Source organism: Schistocerca cancellata, chromosome 5, assembly GCF_023864275.1.
Source record: "Schistocerca cancellata isolate TAMUIC-IGC-003103 chromosome 5, iqSchCanc2.1, whole genome shotgun sequence".
Classification (NCBI taxonomy): domain Eukaryota; kingdom Metazoa; phylum Arthropoda; class Insecta; order Orthoptera; family Acrididae; genus Schistocerca; species Schistocerca cancellata.
Window position 1 is genome coordinate 83,025,257 of NC_064630.1, and position 26,065 is coordinate 83,051,321.

Here is a 26,065-nt window from a genome sequence, read left to right on the forward strand (position 1 = left end):
ACGTGGAAGTTCATCAAAATCTGTGGCGTACAAGTGGAAAAGTATCCTCAGATATCGCAAAGAGGTTCTCAAAAAAGTGCACAAGTCGTTTTTATAGTGTCGCGTAAGTAACAGCACTGGTAATTGTTTTTAGTCACCTGTTAATTGATTATGAACGTGAATTATGAAGCTCGGTTTCTGCTTTTGCGAAGTGGTCTCCTATATCCTGAGTCTGGTTTCACTCTTTTCCTTACTGTCATATCTGCATTGATCTGTGATGTCACGCAAGTAAGTCTCTGTTCGTAGAAGCATCTGTCACGCACCAGAGAGTAGTCACGCCACTCTTCCGTTATACGCTAAGCCGGAGTAAGTGTGTAACAAACCACCACAATAGTATATTCTCGTGCTCATTAAGTACGTGAAATAAGCAGCCATAAAAAATTCCTGTTCATTGTTGTTGTTATTGTTGTTGTTGGGTTGTTGTTGTAGTCTTCAGTCCTGAGACTGGTTTGATGCAGCTCTCCATGCTACTCTATCCTGCGCAAGCTTCTTCATCTCCCAGTACCTACTGCAGCCTACATCCTTCTGAATCTGATTAGAGTATTCATCTCTTGGTCTCCCTCTACGATTTTTACCCTCCACGCTGCCCTACAATACTAAATTGGTGATCCCTCGATGTCTCAGAACATGTCCTACCAACCGATCCCTTCTTCTAGTAAAGTTGTGCCACAAGCTCCTCTTCTCCCCAATTCTATTCAATACCTCGTCATTAGTTATCTGATCTGCCCATCTAATCTTCAGCATTCTTCTGTAGCCCCACGTTTTTCTTCTTGTCTAAACTATTTATCGTCCATGTTTCACTTCCATACATGGCTATACTCCATACAAATACTTTCAGAAACGACTTCCTGACTTCTAAATCTATACTAGATGTTAACAAATTTTTCTTCTTCAGAAACTCTTTCCTTGCCATTGCCAGTCTACATTTTATGTCCTTTCTACTTCGACCATCATCAGTTATTTTGCTCTCCAAATAGCAAAACTCATCTACTACTTTAATTGTCTCATTTCCTAATCTAATTCCCTGAGCATCACCTCATTTAATTCGACTACTTTTGTTGGTGTTCATCTTATATCCTTCTTTCAAGATACTATCCGTTTCGTTCAACTGCTCTTCCAGTTTCTTTCCTGTCTCTGTGAGAATTACAATGTCATCGGAAAACTTCGAAGTTTCTATTACTTCTCCATAGATTTTAATTCGTACTCCAAATTTTTTTTTTGTTTCATTTACTGCTTGCTCAATATACAGATTGAACAACATCGGAGATAAGCTATAACCCTGTCTCACTCCCTTCTCAACCACTGCTTCCCTTTCGTGCCCCTCGACTCTTATAACTGCCATCTGGTTTCTGTACAAAGCCTTTCTGTTAGTAGCCTTTCGCTCTCTGTGTTTTACCGCTGACACCGTCAGAATTTGAAAGAGACTATTCCAGTCAACACTGTCAAAAGCTTCCTCTAAGTCTGCAAATGCTAGAAAGGTAGGGTTGCCTTTCCTTAATCTGTCTTCTAAGATAAGTCGTATGCTCAGTATCGCCTCACGTGTTCCAAAATTTCTACGAAATCTGATCTTCCCCGAGGTCGGCTTCTACCAACTTTTCCATTCGTTTGTAAGGGATTCGTGTTAGTTCAAAATGGTTCAAATGGCTCTGAGCACTATGGGACTTAACACCTCAGGTCATCAGTCCCCTAGAACTTAGAACTACTTAAACCTAACTAACCTAAGGACAGCACACAACAGCCAACCATCACGAGACAGAGAAAATCCCCGACCCCGCCGGGAATCGAACCCGGGAACCCGGGCGTGGGAAGCGAGAACGCTACCGCACGACCACGAGATGCGGGCGATTCGTGTTAGTATTTTGCAGCTATGGTTTATTAAACGGGTAGTTCGGTAATTTTCACACCTGTCGACATTTGCTTTCTTTGGGATTGGAATTATTATGTTCTTCTTGAAGTCTGAGGATATTTCGACTCCTACTCCAAATTTTCCTGCTCCTATCCCGTTAAATACCTGCGCAATGGCGGGTTTTTAGGTATTTTCTTGAAAGAAAATCACCTAACTGCACACTCTTTTTTCCTTTCCCTGAGCGCTGAGGGGGTGGGGGGTGGGGTTTATGGGCCCCCTTAACTGATTCGGATTCGAAGAGCGTCATAAAGCCTCGCCTGAAGCAAGCTGTCCCACAAGTGTTGTAACTGGTCTTTGGTATCGTGAGCGCTGTAGCTGGGAAAGAGCTCAAACCCGAATTGGTCCCACGCATGTTCTGTTGGGTACTGATCAACTTTGCTGGTCACGGGAGTACCTCTACATTACGCAGACAGTTGGTGCAGATATGTGGAGCATGTGGACAAGCAAGATACTGTAGCATGAAAGGTGACCCATCAAGGCGTTAGAGTCCTTTCAGTCGACTACCAGTCGTGAGCTGGAGTTACACACGACGACTCCCCACACCATGACGCCAGAAGCAACATAGCTGTACCTCTGCAGGCACCCCAGGTCAAGGCCGTATCCGCCGACGATGATCGTGTGGGGCAGTGCAGAGCCGCGATCCGTCGTTGATCTCAGTGTGACATCACTGATAAGCTTTCCATACTTGTCGGTCGCGGCACCGCTTCAAACGCAGCCCGGCTGGTCCCGGCGGAGGTTCGAGTCCTCCCTCGGGCATGGGTGTGTGTGTTTGTCCTTAGGATAATTTAGGTTAAGTAGTGTGTAAGCTTAGGGACTAATGATCTTAGCAGTTAAGTCCCTTAAGATTTCACACACATTTGAACTTTTTTTTTCAAACGCAGCCATTTGTGGTGCAATGTTAACGGCAGCCAACGCATCGGTCGTTAATCCGTCTGCTGCTGGACTCCGACCAATAGTGCGGGATTACACAGAATGCTGCACTTCGTCCGTTACTTGTTCTCGATTTGCAGACGCAGATGTGAAGGAGTTACGATTGCATGGTGCAGAGTACGGCAATCCTCCCCTATGGTGGTCAGACGAGGTCGGCCGGATCCTTGCCGATGAATATGCGTGCCCTCACGTTCCCATGCATTGCACATAGGCCCACTGTCACATTCGAATACCGCACGAATCTGAATAAAAACAATTCAAAAGCCAAGTAGGTACAAAATATTTCTTTATTTATGACAATCGGTTTCGACAGTCTTTGCTGTCATCTTCAGGTCTTAAATATCTTTTTATTGTAAAACGTGTTCATTTTACGCTACCTCACGTACGAGATGTAATGTGGATAAAACTCAGCACATTACAAAAGTTTGTAATCGCTATGACATTTAAAAACATAAAGCACCTTGTCCAAAAAGCCATGTCCATATACATATCGCTCACAGATCCTTGTTACATCACTGCTGTGAGCAATATTTATATGGACGCAGCCTTTTGGATAAGGTGTTTTACGCTTCTAAATGTTTTAGCGATGACAGACTTTTATAATGTAGTAAATTTCATCCACTTGAGATCTTGTGCTTTACATGAACATGTGTTACAACTTAAAAATGTTTAAGGCCTGAAGATTACAGCCAGACTGTTGAAAACCGGTTGTCGTAAATAAAGAAGTATTTTTGTAAATTATAGATTGCAGCAATCTAAATTTTATAATGCAGATTTAGATTTCAGCTAGAGGCTAGCCATTCTCAATGCACTATTATTTTCGCTCAAAGCATCTAAGTCCCTGTTGATCGGGCTTCATCCACAGTTCACTGAACTATTTTATGCGAGATTGGCATTTGAATGGTTTTTAGCCCTTCAGTACTCTAGAAATGAGAAAATTCAAACAAATCTGGATATTACACGGTGCAACTAACTGGCCAAACGGAGAACCACAGTGTGGACCCTTGCGAACTTCGTCAGGCGCTGATAACGCCGTCTCACATGCGTACATGGGACCACCCTGTCCATCACAACATCAACTTTTGACGATGTTCAAGCTGCTTGTATATCCTACCGGGGTTGGTAACGACATTACTGACTAACAACACTGGCCACCCTGGTGGCCGTTTTACGTGTGACAGAGAATTGAAACTCTAAGCATTTGCATACACTGTGACAGTGTGTACGTGTAAGAAGTTTCATTGACATACGATCATGTCTAGTGTGCTTCACATTTTTTGTCTGGCAATGGCTGGATGGTTGGTTGATTTATGTGGAGGAGGGGACCAGTCAGCGAGGTTATCGGTCCCTTTGGGGAAGGATGGGGAAGGAAATCGTCCTTTAAAATGAATCATTCCGCCATTTGCCTGAAGAAATTTAGAGTAGTCATGAAAAACTTAAATCAGTGTGGCCGGACTCGGTTGAACCGTCGTCCTCCCGAATGTAAGTCCAGTGTGCTTACCACTGCTGTCTGGCAATGAACGAAACTGAACCGTTAATCACTTTCCAGTTTAATAGAATTATGTTTTCGGTATGAAGGCAGTTCAGAAAGAATTTAACCAAGGCTGCGGGCGATTTGATAGGTAAGTTCAAGAGTCCGAGTGCTTATAGTTTTGGCGTCGCGGAAAGCAGTCGTGAAACTTAATGAAGATCTTGTAGACGCGAAAACCAACGCTCAACACTTTCTAATACGTCTCCAAGCCAAAAAATTAAAAATTGCTGTATGTCTAACATCTATCTGAAAAAAACTTTGATTTTAATAAATCTGTACGATGACGTTGAACAGTCTCAGGAATACTTCAAGGCATAGAGCCTACTAAATGGAAATCATAATGTGTTGCCATATCTTGAAATGATTTGCTTCCTACTTGGATTTGCTGATGGTTCAGCTGGAGTTTGTTGGAGTGATATCTAAGTCCTCTTCACTCGCAGGTATCCCATCCTGATACTCTGTGCAGCGTGTGCACAGTGCAGTACCAGTAAACGCACTTCCACCGCAAACGGTTTCCGTCTCGCAGTAGGACACGGCTAGCACGCCTGCAGATATCCGGTAGACGTTGGCCTTCCGTGGTGACGTGACAACACGTGTGAAAAATTCCAGAGGACGTGCTCGAGGGCAAAGAGTGAATTAACCGCTCTGTGAATCAGCTAGATGCTAGATCCGTGAATTGCGAAGGTACTTAGCGAGTACTGGCGGTGTGCTAGAAGGTTTATCTGTAGGTCTCGAGCGCATTTCCTCTAGGTTATACACTACTGGCCATTAAAATTGCTACACCAAGAAGAAATGCAGATGATAAACGGGTATTCATTGGACAAATATATTATACTAGAACTGACATGTGATTACATTTTCACGCAATGTGGGTGCATAGATCCTGAGAAATCAGTACCCAGAACAACCACCTCTGGCCGTAATAACGGCCATGATACGCCTGGGCATTGAGTCAAACAGAGCGTGGATGGAGTGTACAGGTACAGCTGCCCATGCAGCTTCAACGCGATACCACTGTTCATCAAGACTGGCATATTGTGACGAGCCAGTTGCTCGGCCACCATTGACCAGACATTTTCAATTGGTGAGAGATCTGAAGAATGTGCTGGCCAGGGCAGCAATCGAACATTTACTGTATCTACAAAGGCCCGTACAGGACCTGCAACATGCGGTCGTGCATTATCCTGCTGAAATGTAGGGTTCGCAGGGATCGAATGAAGGGTAGAGCCACGGGTCGTAACACATCTGAAATGTAACGTGCACTGTTCAAAGTGCCGTCAATGCGAACAAGAGGTGACCGAGACGTGTAACCAGTGGCACCCCATACCATCACGCCGGGTGATATGCCAGTAAGCGAGGCCAACGAGAAAGTTGCCGAATGCACGCTTCCAATGTGCGTTCACCGAGATGTCGCCAAACAGTGATGCGACCCCCACGATGCTGTAAACAGAACGTGGATTCATCCGAAAAAATGACGTTTTGCCATTCGTGCACCCACGTTCGTCGTTGAGTACACCATCGCAGGCGCTCCTGTCTGCTGCAAACGTCGTCGAACTGTTCGTGCAGATGGTTGTTGTCTTGCAAACGACCCCATCTGTTGACTCAGGGATCGAGACGTGGCTGCACCATCCGTTACAGCCATGCGTAAAGATGCCTGTCATCTCGACTGCTAGTGATACGAGGCCGTTGGGATCCAGCACGGCGTTCCGTATTAACCTCCTGAACCCACCGATTCCATATTCTGCTAACAGTCATTGGATCTCGCCCAACGCGAGCAGCAATGTCGCGATACGATAAACCGCAATCGCGATAGGCTACAATCAGACTTTCATCAAAGTCGGAAACGTGATGGTACGCATTTCTCCTCCTTACTCGAGGCATCACAACAACATTTCACCAGGCAACGCCGGTCAACTGCTGTCTGTGTATGAGAAATCGGTTGGAAGCTTTCCGCATGTCAGCACGTTGTAGGTGTCGCCACCAGTGCCAACCTTGTGTGAATGCTCTGAATTGCTAATCATTTGCATATCACAGCATCTTCTTCCTGTCGGTTAAATTTCGCGTCTGGAGCACGTCGTCTTCGTGGTGTAGCAATTTTAATGGCCAGTAGTATAGATGCACCTGACTTGTTATCGCACTTCTCGCTGTGTTACGTCGTCGATAAAACGCAACATTTCGATCATAATGTAGACCAGCGGAAAAGTACTCCCATCGGAGCACAGAAAAGGCGAATGTGCTCCTGTTTGTTAAAAGACTGACTGAAAACTGTGGTACTATGTGGCTCTGGCTCGTTCTATCTTTCTCAGTGCATTTAAAAATTTTCCAAAAAAATTTGGGATACGAGTGTATTCGTGCTCTTTTTAACGTCCAACTCACCTCTCCCTCCCATAGTCTCCCCTGACAGTAACTCTCTCACACCCACTTGTTCATCGCTGTTAAAAAGTCGCTCATAGCCATCCACTCCCACTTGCCCATACAGTCACTCACTCAGCGCATCTCATTGTCTCATTATGTCTGTGTCTTTCTCTGTCACTGCCACTATCTCCTGCCTAAAGCCACAGTCTCGTTCGTTCTGTCCTAACACTGTCTCCTCTCACTGTCATTGTCTGCCTCTCGCTCTCTCCTACTGCTGTTAACTCATTCCTTCTGACTGTTGCTATCTCTTCTCACTGTCACTATCTCTCTCTTCCTCGTTGTCACAGACTCTCTCTCTTCATTGGCTCTCACCCACTTACACTTTCTCGGCCTCTTTATTCCTCTCCCACTGACACTCCATCACTCTTGTCCTAGCACTGTTCTGTCACTGTTATCTATGTTCCACTGCCATTGTGTCCCTATCTTTCTCTCACACTGCGATCGTCTCCTTCGCTCTTTCTGTATCACAATCACTATTTTCCAGTATTTATTACTCTCGTATCTCTCTCACACCATCTCTGTCACCTTCTTTCTCAGCATAGGAAAGCGCGAATATGCAGGATGTTTATTAATGAATATCGGTGTTTTAACGCTTTATAATATTTATTATAGTATATAGGTGTTGACAGATGTGAAAATTACAGAACAATCATTTTAATAAGCCACAGCTGCAAAATACGAACACGAATTCTTTACAGACGAATGGAAAAACTAGTAGAAGCCAACCTCGGGGAAGATCAGTTTGGATTCCGTAGAAATACTGGAACACGTGAGGCAATACTGACCTTACGACTTATCTTAGAAGAAAGATTAAGGAAAGGCAAACCTACGTTTCTAGCATTTGTAGACTTAGAGAAAGCTTTTGACAATGTTGACTGGAATACTCTCTTTCAAATTCTAAAGGTGGCAGGGGTAAAATACAGGGAGCGAAAGGCTATTTACAATTTGTACAGAAACGAGATGGCAGTTATAAGAATCGAGGGACATGAAAGGGAAGCAGTGGTTGGGAAGGGAGTGAGACAGGGTTGTAGCCTCTCCCCGATGTTATTCAATCTGTATATTGAGCAAGCAGTAAAGGAAACAAAAGAAAAGTTCGGAGTAGGTATTAAAATCCATGGAGAAGAAATAAAAACTTTGAGGTTCGCCGATGACATTGTAATTCTGTCAGAGACAGCGAAGGACTTGGAAGTGCAGTTGAACGGAATGGATGGTGTCTCGAAGGGAGCATATAAGATGAACATCAACAAAAGCAAAACGAAGATAATGGAATGTAGTCGAATTAAATCGGGTGATGTTGAGGGTATCAGATTAGGAAATTAGACACTTAAAGTAGTAAAGGAGTTTTGCTATTTGGGGAGCAAAATAACTGATGATGTTCGAAGTAGAGAGGATATAAAATGTAGACTGGCAATGGCAAGGAAAGCGTTTCTGAAGAAGAGAAATTTTTTAACTCAAGTACAGATTTAAGTGTCAGGAAGTCGTTTCTGAAAGTATTTGTATGGAGTGAAGCCATGTATGGAAGTGAAACATGGACGGTAAATAGTTTGGACAAGAAGAGAATAGAAGCTTTCGAAATGTGGTGCTACAGAAGAATGCTGAAGATTAGATGGGTAGATCACATAACTAATGAGGAGGTATTGAGTAGAATTGGGGAGAAGAGGAGTATGTGGCACAACTTGACTAGAAGAAGGGATCGATTGCTAGGACATGTTCTGAGGCATCAAGGGATCACCAATTTAGTATTGGAGGGCAGCGTGGAGGGTAAAAATCGTAGGGGGAGACCAAGAGATGAATACACTAAGCAGATTCAGAAGGATGTAGGTTGCAGTAGGTACTGGGAGATGAAGAAGCTTGCACAGGATAGAGTAGCATGGAGAGCTGCATCAAACCAGTCTCAGGACTGAAGACCACAACAACAACAACATAGTAAACTTACAGTTATAAATGATACGTCAAATGAAAGAGCAACTCAAACAGTTTTACCAAGAATCTTATAAATGTTCGATGTGAGCACCATTTGTCACAAGGCACACATCAAGTCTATAGCCGAGTTCTTCCCAAACATTGATAAGTGTGTCTTCAGTGATTGCAGCAACAGTTGCTTCAATCCGGTTTCTTAATTCAGGGAGGTCTGCTGGTAGCGGAGGCACGTACACACGATCCTTGATGAAGCCCCAAAGCAAAAATTCGCATGGCGTTAGGTCGGGTGAACGTGGAGGCCATGCAAAGCAAGTCCTGTCATTGGGCCCCTTGCGGCCTATCCAGCGTTTGGGAAGAACTCGGCTATAGAGTTGATGTGTGCCGTGTGACAAATGGTGCTCACATTGAACATTTATAAGGTTCTTGGTAAAACCGTTTGAGTTGCTCTTTCATTTGACATATCATTTATAACTGTAAGTTTAATGTAATAAATATTATAAAGCGTTAAACCCCCGATATTCTTTTATAAACACCCTGTATTTTCATGCCAAAATTTTTGAACGTACAATGCTTCAACTGGTACCCCACTTTTTGCTCAGTCCTTAAACACGAGCATATTCCCCTTTTTTCTGCTCCGATAGGAGCATCTTTCCGGTACTTTTAAAAATAACTTTATGGATTAGTAAAACTTTGATGCTTTACTTACGTGAATTTGAAATAACGCTAAAATTTAAAATTTTCCCCTTCAGACTGGCTTTTATCTACTCAAAAATTTTGCTTGTACTTCATTACTAAAACAAGATGGGATTCCCAGTGACCTCAGTGGTTAGCACACTGGACTCGCATTCGGGAGGACGACGGTTCAATCCCGCTTCCAGCCATCCTGATTTAGGTTTTCCGTGATTTCCCTAAATCGCTCCAGGTAAATGCCGGGATGGTTCCTTTCAAAGGGCACGGCCGACTTCCCTCCCCATCCTTCCCTAATCCGATGAGACCGATTACCTCGCTGTCTGTTCTCCTCCCCCTAAATAACCTAACCCAGTGACCTTCTGGTGATAAACTACTTTTCCGCTTCACACAGGATTTTACTTGCGTATTTTACGTGTACGAGTGGGGTAACTTTGAACCTCTTAATCTCGGAAATGGTTGTATATATCAAGATTCGTAATAATTACAGCGATTTGTCGTGCACAGACGTCTTGCAATCCGAGGCTCGGTTGTGGTACTCAAAAACCATGTGTTTACGGTGTTTCTCGATACGGGATAAATAATTTTGAAAAGGGGAATATCTCACCACTAGATAAATGCCTTGAGAATATACCGTTAAAATTAGAGCAATTTTTTTGCTATTGTTTAGATTTCGCCTCACTCGGTTTTACGTGCGTATTTTACGTTATCGAATAGGGTGGCTCTGAGCCTCTGTCTCAGAAACAGATACTTAATTTTTTTTATTTATTTATTTGCTTATTTAGCCTGACGAGATAAGGGTCTTAAGGCCCTGTCTTACATGTGACCTGGAACAACACATACAGATATATTACCAAAACATTCATGAAAATGATAACAATCTTAGAGATGATAAGAATAGTAATAATAATAATAATAATATAATAATAATAATAATAATCATAATAGTTGACAATGAAAGTAAGGATAAATGACAATAATAACAGTAATAATAAAACAAAGTGCATTAAAAGTAATATAGACTAGTTTAGAAGAACTTAAATCATGTTTAGTATTTTCAGAAGAAGAAAGGCTGAAGAACAAGAAAATTGGAATAACAATTATAGTGGCTGTTAGGAGAGGACTTGATTTAAGTAAATAACTCTGTAAGCTAAGAGAAGGGGAAAGTTGTAGTGGGAGGGGGGATTGAAGAGTGTGGGCTGCACACCAGTATGTGGGAGAGAAAGCTATTGCGAGAGAGGGTGAACCATTAGCTGCTTTTTGAAGCCTGGAAGTGATTTAATTTCTCTGATATTTGGAGGAAGATTGTTCCAAAGTCGGGTTCCGGACACAGAAAATGATTTGGAAAACATGACGGTCTTGTGTGGTGGTACTGAGAGAATCTTTCTTAGTTGAGAACGAGTATTAATGCTGTGCTGTTCAGATAGTAATGTAATGGCTGAAGATGAGTAAGAGGGGTCTGATGATTGAGAAGATGATGGAGTAAACATAAAGTATGGTAGTCCCTACGTTTATCATCATGTAGTCACGATAATTGTTCATAGGCTGGAGTGATATGATCATAATAACGAACGTCACAAATATATCGTACGCAAGCATTCATCGCCGGTACAAGTCTGCGAGAGTTTTCGTACGAAAGTCCTTGAAGAATAGCATCGCCATAGTCGAGAATAGGGAGTGTTAGAGATTCTGCGAGCTTCTTCTTAAGCTCGAATGGAAATACTTTTTTATATTTCTGTAGACAATGAAGGGGTGCAGAAACTTTCTTGCAGGCTGCAGTAGTGTGTTCAGTCCAGTCTAAGTGGTGGTCAAGGATTATGCCTAAGTTCTCTGCAGAAGGAGAATAGATTATTTTGGTGCCATTGAAAATTAAGGATGGAAGAGATTCTCTGTGCTGTGCTGTAATAAGTACCTTGTGGGCGATTAAGGTTGCTTGCGTTTTGGAAGGTCTTAGTTTCAGACCTAAGTTCTACGACCATTATTATAAAGCAAGTAAGTCAGCATTTACATGATCGATGGCTGTGTGCAGGTTTGCTGGACTCGCACTGAGATATAACTGAAGGTCATCAGCGTATACGTGGCATCTGTAGTGGGAGAGAATAGTTGACACATCATTAACATATAATGAGAAAAGTAATGGGCCCAATACTGATCCTTGTGGGACCCCAGATACAACATCCTTCCACTGCGACCTTTTAGTACCAACCATTACACACTGCTGGCGGGATGTGAGGTATGAGTGGAACCACTGTACAGCGCTCGAAGAAAAATTTTGACGTGTTATTTTAGCAAGCAGAATGTCCAGGTCAACAGTGTCGAAAGCTTTGCTGAAGTCCACGAAGCACATAATAGTAGCCTGTTGTTGGTCCATGACATGTCTTAATTCGTCAGTCACTTTTATAAGAGCAGTCGTTGTGCTGCGATTTTGCCGGAAACCAGACTGGTATTCACCTAAGAGGTTATTCAGTGTTAAATAATTGGTAACATGTTCGTGGACTATGTATTCTAACGCCTTGGACAGTGCTGGTAGAATGCAAATGGGCCTGTAATAAGAAGGTTGTTTGGCAGATTCCTTCTTTGGCAATGGTTTTATGAGCCCCTTCTTCCACGCTGTAGGAAAAATGCTGGACGTCAGAGAGCGGTTAAAGATGTCAGTTATTTTGGGCAGTTATGGGTGGACAAGAAAATTGATCATTTGCACCGTTGTATTATCGTGTCCTGCGGCTGCCGAATGAGTAAAGAGATCAAGAAAACTTTCAAGTTTATACGAGATCGGGATCTTAAGAAAATATCGTAAAAAAATTCAGCCATCTTGGAACCCGCGGTTCGGTCCTGGTATCGAAAACCCACGTTGTCCGTCAAGTAAACAGTGCCTCGATAAGCCTCTTATGGCGCACCGTATGCTACATCTAATCAACCGATTTTCTCCATTTGCCTATGCTGGAGGAAGTAGTATTCAAAAAAATGGTTCAAATGGCTCTGAGCACTATGCGACTTAACTTCTGAGGTCATCAGTCGCCTAGAACTTAGAACTAATTAAACCTAACTTACCTCAAGACATCACACACATCCATGCCCGAGACAGGATTCGAACCTGCGACCGTAGCGGTTGCTCGGCTCCAGACTGCAGCGCCTAGAACCGCACGGCCACTCCGGCCAGCAAGTAGTATTCAAACTTTGACTCTGTACTGTAGTGTAGTTGTAGCAAGACGTTCCTTCTATTGGGTATACTGGTGATCCGTAGCCAAAGAGCTATCCAAAACACCTGAACCTGCCCTTCTATCACAAATAGAACCCGAGGCATGAGCCCGGGAAAAAAGTGGTTTTGGTACACATTAGGCTGCGCAAGCTGTCTCATGCTGTCGCATGCGTACAGATAAAATAGCGATCGACAGACGGAGTAGAACGCTGTTTTCCGGAAATTAGGATAGAAGGTAGCCCCATGTAACTCTTTTGGAACATTGCGTATTGTCTACATCTATAACAAGTTAGTGCGAAAATACAATGTTACAGGAGTATTTTCTCCGTTTTCTATCTTTGCTGACACAATACTGTTCTCACTTTTAAAAGGGAAAGAAGGAAGTGAAAAGGAGTAGTGGAACGTTTGCCGGCCATCAATCAAGCTACTCTTTAGTAGCCTAATATGTAAGAAACTATCAGCCTCGATTGCGGTAATGACACCAACCTTTACCTAGGTTTCAGCCCAAATAATTGAGCCTTCTTCAGAAGATATACCTGAATCTATAATTTGTCTAATTGGGCATGGTCTAAAATAAAACTAAAGCAGCCTGACTAGGCGTAGTCACGTTTTAAAAATGCGGTACATAAGTACTAAGTCGACACCAAGGCTTAACTTAAGCTCTGGCGTGCGCCTCGTCTCCATGGATGCCGTGCGGTGGGCCTCGGGAGCTCACGTGAACTAAGTAGGACTAGATAAGGCGCTGCAAATCAACATGGCGGGGAACATTGCGCCTGTCTAACTCAGACCATGACTGTCAAAGGTAAAAGACCAACGCAGTTATATCTTAAAAGAAATAACTTGTAGAAAGACTGAAAATCTTAAACATAAAGCCTCTGCACCAGGTTATGACCAAAATGTAACAAACTATGCATGGATTTATGTAAGTTCGAACACACACGTAAAAAATATGGTAATTGCGTGAACGGACCTTCAACGCCCTATCATCGCCCTTATACTCCATCGGCAACGACCTTGCTGCAGTGGATACACCGGTTCCCGTGAGATCACCGAAGTTAAGCGCTGTCAGGCGTGGTCGGCACTTGGATGGGTGACCAGCCGGGCCGCCATGCGCTGTTTCCATTTTTGGGGTGCACTCAGCCTCGTGATGCCAATATGCCAATTGAGAAGCTACTCGACCGAACAGTGGCGGCTTCGGTCAAGAATACCATCATAACGACTGGGAGAGCGGTGTGCTGACCCCACGCCCCTCCTATCCGCATCCTCCTCTGAGGATGACACGTCGGTCGGATGGGCCCGATGGGCTTCTTGTGGCATGTAGACGGAGTGGTTTTATACTCTATCGACCGACAGAGGTCAGTTTCAATATGAGCTACAAAAGAGAATAATCGCCTCTCATATTAATGGCTATTGTTAAATAGATATGATAAAATGTGCTTGACCCAAAAAAACACGTAAGAGAGAGTTATGGACGCTCGACCTGGGAAAACGGCATGCTATTCACAGGGAAGAATTAAAAAGAAATAAAAGATAGCTACTAATATGCCCATGTGCATGCCATAAATGGACAAAGATGAAGTTGTCTCTGGATTGCAACTACAAATAAATGTAAAGGGAATTAAATCCTAAAAGGTCGACACGGACCAACTAAACTTCATCTTGCCACCTGAGGCTCTATTTCACCGCCCGTGGGCTAGTAACCACTTATATGAATATGACTATTGTCTGTGGGATAGATGCGGGCATTACCATATTTTTTACTTGTGAAACATAATTTGACCTATGCTGGTCATTTGCTATTACATGGCGATGAAGTGGCGTTGTTCTTTCACTCACGCGTTATTTTTAGTAATAAGATAAAAAATTAAGCTTGATAATATTCTTCATTCAGTGCGTGTCAGCAATAAGAAGTATATCTACATCAACTGATAAAAACACCTACTCGACTATCTGTGTACAGGTTAACCGAGATTATTGCATTATGGCGTTTACATACTACAGTTTCGCTGTTTTATGTCCTATGTCATCTTTCATCAATGACGATGGGTGCGTTATGCATCATTCGTTGTGAAAGGGCCGATGTATTCTAATACTGTAAATCGGGGAAGTGTGTTCGAACTTATATAAATCCATGCATAGTTTGTTACATTTTAGTCATAACCTGGTGCAGAGGCTTTATGTTTAAAAAATGGTTCAAATGGCTCTGAGCACTATGGGATTTAACATCTGAGGTTATCAGTCCCCTAGAACTTAGAACTATTTAAACCTAACTAACCTAAGGACATCACACACATCCATGCCCGAGGCAGGATTCGAACCTGCGACCGCAGCGGTCGCGCGGTTCCAGAGTGCAGCGCCTAGAACCGCTCGGCCACACAGGCCGGCTTTTATGTTCAAAATTTTCAACGTTTCTATAAGTTATTTGCCTTAAGATATAACTGCGTTGGTCTTTTACCTTTGACAGTCATGGTCTCAGACATGCGCAATGTTCCCCGACATGCTGATCTACAGCGCGTCACCTAGTCCTACTTAGTTTCGCGTGAGCTCCCGAGGCCCACTTCACGGCATCCATGGAGACGAGGCGCACTCCAGAGCTTAAGTCAAGTCTTGGTGTTGACTTAGTACTAAAGTACCGCATTTTTAAAATGTGACTACGCCTAGTCAGGCTGCTTTAGTTTTATTTCTAGACCAATGCCCACTTAGACAAATTATAGATTCAGGTATATCTTCCGAAGAAGAAACAATTATTTGGGCTGAAACCTAGGTAAAGGTTGGTTTCATTACCGCAATCGAGGCTGATAGTTTCTTATATATTAGATTATCGCGATTGCTGACTGTGCTGCAATGTTGAAAGTTCAGTAATACTCTTCAGTAATTTACAATACATGTGAGGCTGAGGCCTCGATAGAGTATCACGTCTTTCACCAAGTGCTGTCATTTAACATGACGTTTACATTTCACCTAACACAAGGGTCTTGCCGGATACGTAGAAAGTGAGGTATCTTGTGCGCTGCGCTTTCCAGCTGTCTGCGAGTATCCCTCCAGCCGCTCTGTACTCTACGTCCGTAGCGGCCTGGCGTTGCAGCCACTTCCTCCCAGGCAGGATGGGACTGGGTGCGGCCTTTCCTGGAGATAACCCAAAATATGAGTGCAAACATAGGAGATTAGATCACACAGGACGACCCGGGGAAGTGAAACTTCCGTGATGCAACGCCAGCATCACATTAATGGTCTATAGTCAACTGTACACCGAAGAATGGAAAAGAAAATCGGAGATCTCTTACTTGTCGATCAGTCTGGCTTGAAAAGCCAGCAGAGAGGCAGCTATGACGTTATGGTTGATGGATGGAAGCAACACTGAAGGTAAATCAAGGCACGTTCATTGGATTTTTCGACCAGGAAAAGCGTTCGACAATATAAAGTTGTGCAATATGTTCGAAATTATGGGAAGAAGAGGGATAATCTATAGGGAAAGACGGATAATATACAATGTGTACAAGAACCAAGAGGGGAACAATAAGATCAGAAGACCAAGAACGAAGTGCTCGGATTAAAAAAGGTGTAAGACAGGGTCGTAGTGTTTCGCTCCTACTATTCAATCTACAGACCGAAGAAGCCATGATGGAAACAAAAGAAAGGTTCAAGAGTGGGATTGAAATTCTGGGTGAAAGGATATCAATGCTAAAAGTCGCTGATGTCATTTCTATCCCCGATAGAAGTAAAGGAAATTACAGTATTTGTTGAATGAAATTAACAGTCTAGCGAGTACAGAATACGGTCTGAGAGTAAATCGAAGAAAGACAAAACTAATGAGAAGGAGCAGAATGAAAACATCGAGAAACTTAGCATAAGAATTGGTGATCACGAAATGAGGGAATTCTGCTACCTAGGCAGCAAAATAACCTATGACGGACGGAGCAAGGAGGACATAAAATGGAAACTAGCTGGGGCAAAAGGGGCATTTCTGGCCATGAGAAGCCTAGGAGTATCAGACACAGGTCTTAATTCTTAGGAAGAAATTTCTGAGGGTGTACGTTTGTAGCACAGAATTGTATGGTAATGAGACATGGACTGTGGGAAAACCGGAATAAAGGGAATCGAAGGATTTGAGATGTTGTGCTACAGAAGAATTAGGTGGACTGATGAGCTAAGAAATGACGAGGCTCTTCGCAGTGTCGGGGAGGAAAGGAATACTGGCTGGAAGAAGGGACCGGATGTTAGGACATGGTACTAGAGAGACGTAGAGGGTGAAAACTGTAGAACAAGACAGAGATTGGAATATAGCCAGGACATAATTGAGGACGTATGTTGCAATTGGTTGAGATGAAAAGGTTGGCACAGAAGAGGAATTTGTGGCGGGCCGCATCAAACCAGTCAGAAGACTGGAGACTCAGAAAATAAGTCAACTATACTATCTGTGGTGCACTTTTATAAAGCACTGATTTGCGATGTTCTATTACATCTTGACGGCATTTTCGCTTGAGCTATTACGAATAGACTGTTGATTATATGACTTTCTCGAACTTAGGGAATACATCAAATGCAGCCTGGCAATAGCAAGAAAAACGCTTCTTAAAAGGGGTATTTGTTAACATTTAAAATAAATTTCAGTGTTGGGAAGTCTTTTGTGAAACTATTTCAAAAATGGTTCAAATGGCTCTGAGCACTATGGGACTTAACTTCTGAGGTCATCAGTCCCATAGAACTTAGAACTACTTAAACCTAACTAACCTAAGGACATCACACACATCCATGCCCGAGAAAGGATTCGAACCTGCGATCGTGAGAATGTATTTGTCTGGAGTGAAGCCGTGTACGGTAGTGAAACTTGGGCGAAGGGCAACTCAGACAAGAGGAAGAACAGTGGTGCTGAAGCAGAATTCTGAGGATTGGATGGGTACTTCGAGCAACAAATTTAAAGGTATTGAATTAAAGTGAAAAAAAAGTACGCCACAACTTGACTAATAGAATGGACAAGTTGATACAACACATCGAGAGGCATCAAGCAGTTGTCAGTTTGGTAATGGAAGGAAACGTGTATGTGTATTGGAGAGATGGACGAGGGGGGTAAGAATTGTAAACGGGGAGTAAGGCTTGAATACAGTAAGCAGGATCAGCCTGAGGTAGTTATACAGAGATGAAGAAGCTTAAATAGTGTAGACTATCAGGGAGGGCCGCATCTGACCAGTCTTCAAACTGAACTACAATAATAACACGAATGTCCACCGGCAATATTTTGTCATTCCTTTCAAAAAAACATTTAAAGGATGTTTCTGTACTAAATTGATTTGTATATTTCTTATTTTCGTTCTATGTGGACTTCCTTCTGTGGTAAACAGAAATTCTATCTCAAAATAATTTTGCCGGCCGCCGTGGCCGAGCGGTTGTAGGCGCTTCAGTCTGGAACTGTGCGACCGCTACGGTCGTAGGTTCGAATCCTGCCTCGGGCATGGATGTGTGTGATGTCCTTAGGTTAGTTAGGTTTAAGTAGTTCTAAGTTCTAGGGGACTGATGATCTCAGATGTTAAGTCCCATAGTGCTCAGAGCCATTTTGAACCATTTTTCAAAATAATTTTAATCTACGTGAGTGTTCACTTCAATGAGTTATTCTACTGTCCTAAGCTCCCTTCGCCTTTTCATCGATCGGTCCATGCGTTAGCACCTATGTAGACGTACCATCTCACAAATTTCGGTAACCAGGAAATTGCTGTTTCTCCTTGGAGTTGTTCTCACTTTGTTTATATAAATATCCGTCTTCTCACTTGTGACATAATCGGGAATCTTTTTGTAGGACGTTCTTGTGTTAACATTAACTCCCAACGAAAAGTATTGCGATTAAGAACAGCAGATACGAATCTTCGGGTGTCTTGTTCGAGATTTTTCCTAATTTTCTTGAATCACGTAAGTCGAACGCCGAATTGCTTCTTCAGAGAGCTCTTGACTGATTCCTTCGGTTGTAGACCTGAGACAGTCTCCAGTGTCAAACCATCAATATACGAACTTGCTCAGTTTGTAGCTGAAGACTTTTGACAACATTCATGGGAGTCTGTTCGTCGAAATTTTGGTTATTTTGGATGTGTGAAGCCTGCTGTTGTGCACCAAGTGGATTATAAGGATCTCTTTTACTGCATCAAAAGAATACATTTTTGTAAAACGTGAATGTATTGCTCTGAGAGCACCTTGAATGAAATTTCAGCTAACTCTCACACTGCATATGCAGTCTTTCAGCGGCGTACAGCGATGATTACCACTGCACAATGCGGTGTGGCAGTAAGATGATTTGTATTGTAGCTAATATTGTCGGATCTCCACAAAGACAATGTACCATCCTCGTACGGACGTAAATCATTTTCGTTCGACTATACAATCAAGTACTGAAGATTGAATACAATGAATGCTTATCGATGACGTGTAAATGGCTCGTTTTCTTGCAGGCTTGCAGTGATGGAAACCAACAGGGTGAATACATGGAGGAAAGCAACCGCACTCAGGCAGTTGTTTCTAACCACTACTGTAGCTGACATGAACGGATACTTGACGCTGACATTTGAAATGATTCGATCTCGGTACCTAACAGTTCCTTTTGGTCTTTCCACTTCTTAGCACTTACGAAGACTTCTTAGCATCTTGTTATCCACACTTTTCTAATTACCTATTAGAAGCCGGTAGCTTTTGCAGCAAGTATATTAGGGCGGCCGTATTCCTACATGTAAACAAATCTGGCCGCTTACTTAACCGAGATGAGTAAGATATGGAGGCCAAAATATCCGCTCTCGGCGAAGTTGACGTATCAGCAAAATAAGTTGTATTGATAGGAATCGTTCTCGATTTGAAGCCGAGTATGCCGACTACTTATGTGAGGTCACGAACCATGGGAAACAGCAGGGGCAAGAGACGTGGAATGTATTCCAACAAAGGAAACGTGGATATTATGCGGCAGTACCGTGGTTTGTATTCGGGCCAATCAACGATTTCCATCATCATTCAATTCCGCTTTAACCACGCTTCCTTACAATGTACGTATAATCAGTGTTGACGCTTCTCCTGCCTGTGAATGCGATTCCGAGTTACAACCTAGCGTGTACCACATCTTGTTTTTGTATTTCAAATCAGAGTGTGAGAGTTCCAATCAGCTTCTTATTTGTTTACTAAAGACATTTGCCCTTATAATGTGGTTGTCAATTTCCTTATGAGTACAGGGAGAAGCCTGCAGATTTTCACAGTATTTATATTTTCGTCTTTACTTATGACTTACGACTAAATTTAAGAAACAGCGTGAATCGCCAACACAAAAATGTCAAATTTACTTTTAATGCTATTTTTGTAAGTTACTGTGGCAAAAATTGTGCCAGCTTGAGATTTTAAATCTGTAGACATGCGTTTATGTATTTTCACTAACATCATCGTTTTCGAGGATTAGGCCTTTTGGCCTGTTGCACCTCGGAATTTTTCACACCATCTCTTTAAGAGACGACCACGTTGCCCTTTCCTATTGGTTTATATAGTACTGTAGCTCCAGTTATCCCATTATTAGACGTTGGTTGTGGTATTCCCAATTCAGTCTGTATTTTTAAGTTATTGTTGTAATGGGATCTACATTTAGTTCTTGTGTGATATTGGTGATTGTTTTATTGTCCTGTAATGAATAATCCGCTGCAAAGAGGAGAACATCATCTCTGATTATTCAATTTCTCACATTTGATCTCACGCCCAACATTCGCTATTATGCAGCAACAAAGGTAAAGCTATTGCTTTGTATAGTTAGCGTTTCTTTCCGTACATTATGTTTTAATGTGTATTGTGTATAGTTCCACAAAAAGTCTGAATCTGGCCAGTATTTTCTCTATATCATCTGACTTAGAAAATTTTAAATTGCACCCCAGATATTTAAACTCTCTTACTGGTTCAATTATTTGTCCATCTACAGCAATTTTGGCTGTTATGAGTTTCAATCGTTTAAATGCCATCATTTTGGTTTTATCTGTTTTCTAGACTCATTACGGTACTTATTTAGCAGCAGTTTGTCTCCACTTATCTGCTGCAATTTGAACCTTTTATTCAGATTTAAAATTATAAGCTGATCCTCAACAAATAGCAGCGTCACAAAATTAAAATTACCAGTTGTTAATGTGTCGTTTAATATAATCAACCAAGTATGTACGATATGGTCAACAGAAACATTGAAAAGGGTTCGAGACAATGGGCAACCCTGTCTACCAGCTTAATCAATGCCGGCAGATTCTGTCCCATTCTCTACAGTACGGATCCTTCCTTATGTTCTTCTGTTTTTATAATCACTGAATGGCCGTAATTAGATGTGCTGAACTCCCATTACCTTTAGAGATTCCGATAGCATTATCCGTTTTATCTTTTCAAATTCCTTTTCACCGTCGATAAAATAAATTGGTTAATTAAATTCTGTTCTTTTTTCAGGTACTTATGCCAAAGAGAAAATACAAGTAGAAAATGATCAATCTTTTCTAAAATTAATGTCCAGTGTACGTACTCCTCTATTGGTGTTATCACTTATTTATAATTTTTAACGTAGGTAAAGTTTGTAACAGGAATTAAGTAGATTTATTCCTCGGTTTGCACATCGTTATTTATCGCATTCCTTCTAAAGAGGGCATACCGAAGCTACATTCTATTCGTCTGGAGGATGTCCGCTCAATCAGCGAACATTCATAAAATTTAAAAGTGTATACATCAGTTGATCAGACCCGTATTTAGTCAACTCTATGTTCATATTATCAGTGCTCAACATTTTTGTTTTGTTTCTTGAACAATCTTCTGCAGTTCTGCTCTACAGTCGTTGTTATTCGTATTTATTTCTGGATCTTCTTCTTTATCAGTCCATTTACATCCAAGTGCTTTAACCAATCAGTTTTGGATATTATATTTAGTTTAAAGTAGGTCGTTCTTGTTTATTCAGATGCTTCGTAATTTTGTATGCTTTGTTCTGCCTTCCAGGAGCGTCATGTTGTATTTGACTCTCATATAGATCCCAACTTTCCCATGCAATTTTATGTATTTCTTGCTTTACTAAAACCAGTTTTACGTAATACTGTCTCCAATTCATGTTGTTAGGTAATGACACAGTTCAGGTATTTTCTCCATATAATTAGGTATACAATTTAAACATGTGTTTTAGTTGGCTGAGTGGCGTACAAGCGCTGGAGGCCAAATATAAAATAAATCCTCCCCGTTATCTATTTCCTCGTCTTTACATGGCTGCTGACGCAATTCGCACGTAATAGCTGACGATATTTCTTGCTGGACTGCCGGAAGTACTGAGCGCAATGCTCGTGTTTATTGACAAATCCGATTGGGAAGAAGGGCTGTCTACAGTTGCTGCTCTAACTAGTTTTCACCAGAAGACACTCTGTGTTGCGACAGTTCTTTATCTTTTATCGATTGACTGTCCATATACCATTTTAAACTATAGAGGATTCAATATGCTTTGGGACCAGAAGGCGGACGCTTTATGTAATGTAAATGACCCTGCCAGCAGGCTACAATTTAAGTCCGTCATGAGGATCAGTCAAGGTACAGGGAAGTGCGTTCGATGTTCTCTGCGGTACTGAATAGTTGAGGAGACATGGACATAAAAAGTAAAGTTGTACAGACAAATATAGGTATAAGAAAGGTAACTGCGAAGAAATCGTGGGTACTTCAACTGTTGGACGAAATAAATAAACACGACTGACTGAGGTCAATTGGAATTGCGGAGAAAGTAACTAAAGCAATACGGATGCAGCAAAAATGTGAAGAAACAAAAAGTAAATCGTCATCAGACGGCAGATTCAAATCAAATACGTCAAGACAAAGAGTTCCAAGATATGATAGTGTTAAATGCAGAAGAGAGCTGCTAGGTGGAACGGCTGCGTTGAGGGTCCAAACGAGAAATGGGAAGAAACTGTCGGCTGACATGATAAGGGATGAAATGGTTGTCCGTTTGGAATAAAGAGTGGACACAGAATTAGGATTATTCAGTTTATTGTGTAGAGCTATGCTATTGGAGAGGTTCCATCATATTTTCGGTAGAAAATCATCCACACAATCCTACAGACTACAACAGCAAATACGAGGGTTGGAACTTTAATAGTGGCAACTATTTATTTACAGCTCGTGCAAATATGACACGTGTTTCAAAGTTTTACTGACCTTCAAAGTAGTCACCAGCATTGTGTATTTTGTATAGCTAGAGAAGGCCGAAATGCACGCGTTAAACTCAAGCAGGCTGGCGTTAGGTCTGAAACAGGATACGTAATGAATGCTATAAAGAAAAGTACGTAGCTGCTGGAATACTTAACTTTAATCCATCATTTGTATACAGCGTTCTTGATGATACAAGTGAGACTCTCTCTAGAAATGGTTAATGGCGCCTTGCTAGGTCGTAGCCATGGACTTAGCTGAAGGCTATTCTAACTATCTCTCGGCAAATGAGAGAAAGGCTTCGTCAATGTAGTCGCTAGCGAAGTCGTCCGTACAACTGGGGCGAGTGCTAGTAAGTCTCTCTAGACCTGCCATGTGGTGGCGCTCGGTCTGCAATTACTGACAGTGGCGACACGCGGGTCCGACATGTACTAATGGACCGCGGCCGATTTAAAGCTACCACCTAGCAAATGTGGTGTCTGGCATTGACACCACAGTGTATAATCCGTTGCCAGCGACGTGCAAGTCGTAAGACACTCTTAGCAGCGCCAGTTGTGTTGACAGTTCGAGCGGCGCGGTCTATTGCCCGACGAATTTGTAGCAGTTCTGAAGCGAATGCCGTGAAGTTTTTCCTTCACTTTAGAAATCGAGTTGAAATTACGAGGGCTTAACTCAGGGGAATGCAGTAGGTGCTATAGCACTTAGCAGCCCCATCAGTCAAACAAATCAGTAACAGCTTGCATTGTACGTGCTTGAGCATTGTCCTGCAAAATGATGGTCAGGTCCTGCAGAAAGTGTCATCACTTCTGTCTCTAAGCTGGTCGTAGGTTTTACTCCAAAAATGAACAGCATAGAGACAGAAGTGATGACACTTTCTGCAGGACCTGACCATCATTTTGCAGGACAATGCTCAAGCACGTACAATGCAAGCTGTTACTGATTTGTTTGACTGATGGGGCTGCTAAGTGCTATAGCACCTACTGCACTCCCCTGACTTAAGCCCTCGTGAGTTCAGCTCAGTTTCTAAACTGAAGGAAACACTTCACGGCATTCGCTTCAGAACTGCTACAAATTCGTCGGGCAATACACCGCACTTCTCGAACTGTCAACACAACTGGCACTGCTAAGAGTATCCTACAACTTCCACATCGCTGGCAACGGGTTATACACTATGCTGGTGACTACTTTGAAGGTCAGTAAACCTTTGAAACACGTATCTATTTTGTACGAGCTGTAAATACAGGGCTATTACAAATTATTGAAGCGATTTCATAAATTCACTGTAGCTCCATTCATTGACATATGGTCACGACACACTACAGATACGAAGAAAAACTCATAAAGTTTTGTTCGACTGAAGCCGCACTTCAGGTTTCTGCCGCCAGAGCGCTCGAGAGCGCAGTGAGACAAAATGGCGACAAGAGCCGAGAAAGCGTATGTCGTGCTTGAAATGCACTCACATCAGTCAGTCATAACAGTGCAACGACACTTCAGAACGAAGTTCAACAAAGATCCACCAACTGCTAACTCCATTCGGCGATGGTATGCGCAGTTTAAAGCTTCTGGATGCCTCTGTAAGGGGAAATCAACAGGTCGGCCTGCAGTGAGCGAAGAAACGGTTGAACGCGTGCGGGCAAGTTTCACGCATAGTGATGTGAAAGATTCAGTGTTTAAACCTCCTCTACCAAGAAACGTGCCAGAACTGCGAGCTCGCATCAACAATGCTTTCGAACTCATTGATGGGGACATGCTGCGCCGAGTGTGAGAGGAACTTGATTATCGGCTTGACGTCTGCCGAATCACTGAAGGGGCACATATAGAACATTTATGAATGCCTAAAAAACTTTTTGAGTTTTTGTATGTGTGTGCAAAGCATTGTGAAAATATATCAAATAATAAAGTTATTGTAGAGCTGTGAAATCGCTTCAATAATTTGTAATAACCCTGTAAATAGTTGCCACTATTAAAGTTCCAACCCTCGTAAATGTGAGGACTGCTACCGTACACTCAGCAGGTTCTGCATACAAGTTGATGGTGAGAGCAATACACCAAAGAAAACATAGGAAAGAAAATTGAAGATCTGTTAGATAACGATCAGTCTGGCTTTAAGAAAAGTAAAAGCGCCAGAGTTACACTTTATAATGGAAGCAAGACTTAAGAAAAGTCAAGACACTCTCGTAGGATCTACCGACCTAGAAGATGCATACGCCAATGTGCACTCGTGTAAGATGTTTCAAATAATAGAAAAAAAAAGAGATCTCATATTAAAAAGATACTGAGGCAAGGGTGCTGTCTTTCCCCTTTACTACAGAAGCTATGAGCGAAATAAAAGACAGGTACGGAAGTGGGACTAAAACTGACAGTGAAATGATATCGGTCCGCTCACTACAGTGCACATACCAGTATGTTTCAAAAAGCCGTGCGTTAAACTGCGATTTTTCAGGGGATAGTGTCTGGGGTTCAGTTGAGCTCAGAGATAATGAATACAAGTGTTTTGGATAGCCATTGGCCTAGAAACCATGTGATACCTATCTGAAGAACGTACATACTGTAGTTATCCTACAGTACTGTATCAGAATTTAAACATTACAAAATGGTTCAAATGGCGCTGAGCACTATGGGACTTAACATCTGAGGTCATCAGTCCCTTAGAACTTAGAACTACTTAAACCTAACTAACCTAACGACATTATATTAATTACTTTTAAAAGTTCCTTTAAATATCGGTATAAAAATTTAGTCGTTAATGTTGTAGCTCAGTAGTTATTTAATCTCCTCAATTAATTAACATCTAAAGAAAAGATTTGGTTTTATTTTCTGGAAAAGTTATTGCTCCTGATGTTGATGCAGTTGTTTCATTCACAACATGCTCACTCGGTACGTATGATAAAGGCACATTAATCGTTTTCCAGGTAATAATGACTAATGATAGTGACGACTATGAAAGTCGTATTATATCGTCCAAAACAGGAGGAACACTAACAATCCTGTTACAAAGCTAAGAGACTGATGTGGTTCGATTCCCAATAAAAAGAAACGGTATGTATGAATGTACATGGTCCCAAGGACCGGTGAATACTTGTGTTGATGCATTGTGCCTTGCAGAATAACACGGAATGCCACGGAAATATTCCCCAGACCATAACGCTCCCTGATCAGGCCTGACCCCTTCCTAAGATTGTTTCAGGGTGTTTGCTTTCAGACGTTTGGCGCGATGGAGCATAAAACTTGATTCGTCTGAGAGACTAGTCGACCGTGACTGCTTCAGAAATGTAAAAATGTG

The 26,065-nt window shown here is 42.2% G+C and overlaps 1 protein-coding gene and 1 pseudogene across 3 annotated transcripts in view; both read left to right on the top strand.

Annotated features, from left to right (window-relative positions):
- LOC126187610 (peptidoglycan-recognition protein LA-like) overlaps nt 1-26,065 on the top strand; it is a 199,324-nt gene that overhangs the window by 24,695 nt on the left and 148,564 nt on the right. The gene's annotated exons all lie outside the window — the stretch shown is intronic.
- Nucleotides 13,632-13,749, top strand: LOC126189393 (5S ribosomal RNA; annotated as a pseudogene).